This window comes from Dasypus novemcinctus, chromosome 22 (assembly GCF_030445035.2).
Source record: "Dasypus novemcinctus isolate mDasNov1 chromosome 22, mDasNov1.1.hap2, whole genome shotgun sequence".
NCBI lineage: Eukaryota > Metazoa > Chordata > Mammalia > Cingulata > Dasypodidae > Dasypus > Dasypus novemcinctus.
This window is the reverse complement of record NC_080694.1, coordinates 67,963,495-67,969,303: the sequence shown is the minus strand read 5'-3', so window position 1 is coordinate 67,969,303 and position 5,809 is coordinate 67,963,495. Positions and strand designations below refer to the sequence as shown.

Sequence of the window (5,809 nt, the reverse complement as noted above, 5' to 3'; positions counted from 1 at the left end):
ACCTATGAAGCCATCTGGATCTGAGCTTTTCTTTCTTAGAAGATTTTTTTTAATTGACTTTGTAATAATATTACATTAAAAATATATATATATATGAGGTCCCATTCAACCCCACCACCCCCACCCCACCTCTCCCCCCCCCCCCCCCCCCCAGCAACACTCATTCCCATCATCATGACACATCCATTGCACTTGGTAAGCACATTCCTGGGCACCTCTGCACCTCATGGTCAATGGTCCACATCATGGCCCATACTCTCCCCCATTCCATCCAGTGGGCCCTGTGAGGATTTACAATGTCCGGTAACTGCCCCTGAAGCACCATCCAGGGCAACTCTTTACTTGGTATTGGTTTGTTGAGTTCCTGTATTTCTTATAGAGTCAATGGAGGGTTTGTGCATGTCTAGGAATTTTTCCATTTTATCTAGGGTGCCCAATCTTTTGGTATACCATTTCTCATAATATCCTCCTATGATCCTTTTTATTTCTGTGGGGTCAGTTGTAATGTCCCTACTTTCATTCCCAACTTTATTTTTAAATTTTAATTAATATTCTTACACAATGTAAAAATTACAAATGTTGTTACCACTCAGTTTTGCAGAACACTATTAATGTGAAATAACAGTGAAACTAAAAAAATAGAATGCAAAAATAACATTGATACAAAATTGACAGATTCTTGAGGAATTTTTCATTCATTCTGATATCCAGAACTCACTCGGGTAATAAAAGTATCAGAATGAAAGTTGAAAATAAAAAAGAGGGCACAATGATTTAGGATTACTTTCTAAAAGTTATATAGGGGTTGACTGACACCTCAAGTATTGGTCACAGTAGGGGAGACTCTGTTTTTTGTAAGGAGAGATCTGGATTGAACCTGGGACCTGGTAAGTGGGAAGCAGGCTCTCAACCACTGAGCTGCACCCACTCCCCAAGAAGCCTCCATTATTTGGTCTCCTGTGAGGACTGAGGTTTGAGAAGCTGTCCAGTAGCATGGGTGGGGGTGGGGGCTGATTAAAACTATAATCCATGCTCAGTGGCAATGCCCCAAAATGCGATTATCAATTGCAATGAATACACCACACTAATGAAGGATGTTGTTTACATAGGAAAATGTGGGAGGTAAGGGGAGCGGGGTATATAGGAACCCCTATATTTTTAATATAACATTTATGTAATATAAATATCTTTTAAAAAATAAAAATATATATTAAAATTTTTTTAAGTTAACTCGCTGGTGTAGCTCAGTGGTTGAGCACCTGCTTCGCATGTAGTAGATCAAGGGCTCAATTCTGGTACCTTCTTAAAAAGTTAACTCTTTGCAGCCCAGGATGTTCTCCTCGTGCTTTTTTCTGGGTCTCGGAACTAGGCCTGAGCCGTCCCAGACCTGAGCCGTCCTAGATCTGAGCGGTCCCAGACCTGAGCCATCCGAGGCAAAGCCCCTGCGGCGTGTCCCAGGCCTGGCGCTGGGCTCAGCTGTTCTAGAGCAGGGACCGTCGTGACTTCCCACACTTACCGTTTCCCATTTGGGACCTGTTTTCTCTCTGTGTGGGTCTAGATCTCCTGAGCCAACTTTTCCAGGTCTGCTCTTTTGTTCCCGCGGCGCGTTTCCCGGGGCGGCTTTGAGCTGGAAGTGGGGAGCTGCAGGAGCCCGAGGGGGAGGCGGGGCCAGGCCGCGGCGCCGCGGGGACTTCGCGGAGGAGCCGCACAGTCGGAGCCCGAGCCGCAGCCGCTCGAGGGACCGCGGCCCCGCACGCCGGGCGAAGCTGCAGGGCCCAGGCTTGCTCTCCCTGCCCTGTGAGAGGTCCGTGGCCTGGATTCCCTCCGCGGCCGCGGGGCAGAGCTCCGTGCTCCGTGGGGTTTCTCCTCCCTCGGGGCAGAGCTCCGTGCTCCGTGGGTTTCTCCTCCCTCGGGGCGGAGCTCCGTGTTCCGTGGGTTTCTCCTCCCTCGGGGCAGAGCTCCTGTTCCGTGGGGTTTCTCCTCCCTCGGGGCAGAGCTCCGTGTTCCGTGGGTTTCTCCTCCCTCGGGGCAGAGCTCCGTGCTCCGTGGGGTTTCTCCTCCCTCGGGGCAGAGCTCCTGTTCCGTGGGGTTTCTCCTCCCTCGGGGCAGAGCTCCGTGCTCCGTGGGTTTCTCCTCCCTCGGGGCGGAGCTCCGTGTTCCGTGGGGTTTCTCCTCCCTCGGGGCGGAGCTCCGTGTTCCGTGGGGTTTCTCCTCCCTCGGGGCAGAGCTCCGTGTTCCGTGGGGTTTCTCCTCCCTCGGGGCAGAGCTCCTGTTCCGTGGGGTTTCTCCTCCCTCGGGGCAGAGCTCCGTGCTCCGTGGGTTTCTCCTCCCTCGGGGCGGAGCTCCGTGTTCCGTGGGGTTTCTCCTCCCTCGGGGCAGAGCTCCGTGTTCCGTGGGGTTTCTCCTCCCTCGGGGCGGAGCTCCGTGCTCCGTGGGTTTCTCCTCCCTCGGGGCAGAGCTCCGTGTTCCGTGGGGTTTCTCCTCCCTCGGGGCAGAGCTCCTGTTCCGTGGGGTTTCTCCTCGCTCGGGGCAGAGCTCCGTGCTCCGTGGGTTTCTCCTCCCTCGGGGCAGAGCTCCGTGTTCCGTGGGGTTTCTCCTCCCGCGGGGCAGAGCTCCGTGTTCCGTGGGGTTTCTCCTCCCTCCGGCTTCGCCAGGTGCCCGGGAGATTCCCGCGGTAGTGAATGGAGGGGGTGACGCAGGGCCGGAGGGGACGAGCCCGCGTGGAGGGGGCCAGGGCCTTCCCTGCCAAGGCGCTCGGCGTCAGGAGTCACGGGGTGGGCGTCAGCCTCAGGAAAGCTCGGCTCAGTCCCCGTGGAATAATTCCCATGTCAGCACAAGGGGCACCTGGAGACCACCCGGGGGGAGCCCCTGGCGGGGGGGGGGGGGGGGCGGCCTCGGAGGCCTGGCTGGTTCGAGTCATACGTGAGAGGTCTGGGGGCAGGAAAATGAAACCATTTTAAATTTCGGCCTCACCTTTTAAAACCCCTTTCTAAGAAAAAGGTAGCATGCACAGGTTTTGGGAAAACTGGAACTGATTTTGGCCCATCCAGCCACCACACGCTAGCACAGAAAGCAAAGGAAGAACAGTGGTGAGTAGAGCGCTTACTAACTCTCCAGCAGCGCTTCCTCTCGCAAGTACAAGCAACTTGGGAAACTCCCGTAGTTCCTGCCCAAACTCCGTGGGCTCTGTCTTCCTCGGGGGCCTCGATGTGGGGTCCCCTGAGGTGTCATGAATTCATTAAAGGATTTAAGAACAAAAAGCTGAAATTCAGGAGGAAAGGGGGAAGACGAGGCACTTTAATCCGCTGTCCTCCGTACCCTGTGGATTTCTTCACTTAGGGGTCCTGGTTGGAGTGAGGAGTTGGGGCGAGGCTCCTCTCGAACACTGGAAAATGGCCCTTCGTGAACGCCTGTTTCGTGTGGACCCAAAAGATCTGCTCGCGGCAGCCGGGCTGGAACCTCGAGCACGTATCTGTGGAAGTCGCGCTCAGCTGCGCTGGGCAGGAACCTGAGAGCTGCTCCCTTGAGTTTTCCAAATTGCGTTCCCCACGTGCTCGTAGCAGAGGCCGCGCCCAGGGCCCCCTGCTTGTCCAGGGCCCACCACCACTGGCCTGGAGAAACGTGGGACCTGATGCCCAGCAGCTCTGCGCGGACCTGGCTCTCGGCGGCGGCGGCTGTGGGGGCGAGAGACACCCACGAACACCCGTGGGAGGCTTTTCTGCTCCTCCGCCTTGAACGACCCAGTGCTCAGAAATCCAAGGGAACGCAAGGAAGTCCTTCGTGGAGCTGCCCACCCCCACTGACGTTCTTTCCTGTCCTGCTCTTTAGCGATGCTCCCAAGTGGAACTCAGCGAAGGGAGGAGACCCCAGGGCCATGGTTCTTTCCTTCCTTGCTTCCCCTTTCCTTCCGTGTGTGCCCCCGCGTGGAGTGGTACTAATGCCCGTGGAAGGGCAATGATATACTAATGCTCTTCGTTGGACTTCTTTTCAAAATGTGAGAGCAGAAATCGTGATAATATACATGAAAAGACTGGAGGGTCATTCCGTTCTTTGGTTGTGAAAAGGAAGCTGAGTGGAGGTGCCAGGGCTTGAACCCGGGGCCTCGTGCATGCGAAGCACACGCTCTACCACTGAGCTACACCCCCTCTGTAGTGCAGGGCCCCTTTGGGAGCTTCCTACAAAACAGTCCTTTTTTTTCTGTTGGTTTCATTTTCTAGTGGTTGGAAGAGTCCATTGGTTAAATTCCACTAACTGTGTAATTACTAAAGTGGATACGTTGTGGCGGCTTTGCTAGAAGGGTGAAGGGTAACAGGATGTTGGTTCCAACGACACCGTCTGACGTCCTGTGACTTTCCGGGCCTGTTGGCTGGCTCCAAAATCCACTCCCCAGCAAGCTGTTTGGGCCAAAGTTACTTGACTCTACCAAGAAAAAATTTGGAAAAATCATGAATTTCTAACACAATTGTTTAGCCACACTGGCTCAGATGAAGTGCTGCTCCGTCCAGCGGGAGACGTGGGACGTGGTCCAGCGAGTGGTCAGGGCTCGTCACCATGCAGGGTGAGGCGCCCACCTCCACCCATTCTCCAGATTACACTCCTTGCTCGTTCTCACGTCACACGCTCTGAAATCTTCCTTCGTTCTGGTTCCACACCCTCGTGTCTCTCCCTCGCTTGAGGATTGTGTCCACAAACTGTTTTGGATGAAACAGGACCTTCAAAATCCCATCATCTTTAAACAAGGGAATGGACAGGGCCCCAGGAACACAGGGCAGGCGGGCAAGGTTGGAGAGCTGGAAGAGCTGTCAAACTCTACCTCTGAGAATCCACTGTCACAACAGGGAAGTCTTTTCTAGATATCTCTAGATCTAGAGATATTTGAAAGAAGAAAGCCAAAGAGCCCAGGAAGCCTACCAAAGATGAATTAGAAAGAGGGAGGAGGTCAATACGGAGAGACCCGTCTGGACTGGCTTGGAAAGAGCAGCTAAACGGTGCTTCTCTCCCTGGGATGCTCTCAAGCCTAGTGAGTAGGGCCAAGTTTGCTGTTTCTTTACCCAAGATCCTCCATAGGATCTCCATGGAAGTATCTCAGGCAAGTGTTCATTTCAAGACTTAAAATGCTGGAAGGTCACTGTTTACTGGGTGAAGGCAGGGAAGAACTGAAGGCACAGAATTCTGAATCTCTTGGCCTTACATCTCCAGAAAATTTACTTGAGAAAGTCTGAAGGAGGGTGTTTGTGGTCTGGTGACTTGAGGCAGGAAGGGGTGATCACTTTGACATAAATTGTGGACCTTTCACATCCTGGGGATAAGTCCTTGACCTGCAATCTAGAGCTCTCATCAGTATACTTATCCATCATACCTACTTTCACAAGCACTTATAGTTTCTCCCACTTTTGTGCTTTCTCTATACTGCAGTAAATCCTCTATAAGTGGTGGTCATACTGATTTTTTTATATTCTAGAACCTAACATTTAGTAGGACAAAATGCACCTATTTCAGATTACCCTAATGTGAGGGATGGGTGTAGCTTAGTGGTTGAGCCCTTGTCTTGCATGTGTGAGGTTCTGGGTTCAATCCCTAGTATCTCCTTTAAAACTGTCTAGACTGTAAGATTTTTATGCAGTGATGGCATGATCAGAATGCAAGAATAAAAGGTCCCACTGTAGACGGTCCATTTCAGGTTCTGCTAATTGACAGGTTACCAGAGTCCCAGTTCCATTCTACCACATGGAGGAGCCAGCCTGCCATATGCCCTTCTGTGGCCAATTCTTTTACTACCAACTTTCTTCTCTCTGTCTACAAAACAGCC

The 5,809-nt window shown here is 52.6% G+C and overlaps 1 non-coding gene across 1 annotated transcript; it reads right to left on the bottom strand.

Annotated features, from left to right (window-relative positions):
* Positions 1-4,073: 4,073 nt before the first annotated feature.
* On the bottom strand, positions 4,074-4,145 carry TRNAA-CGC (transfer RNA alanine (anticodon CGC)). The gene has a single exon. It is a non-coding gene; the product is annotated as a tRNA-Ala (tRNA).
* Between the last annotated feature and the right edge of the window lie 1,664 nt (positions 4,146-5,809).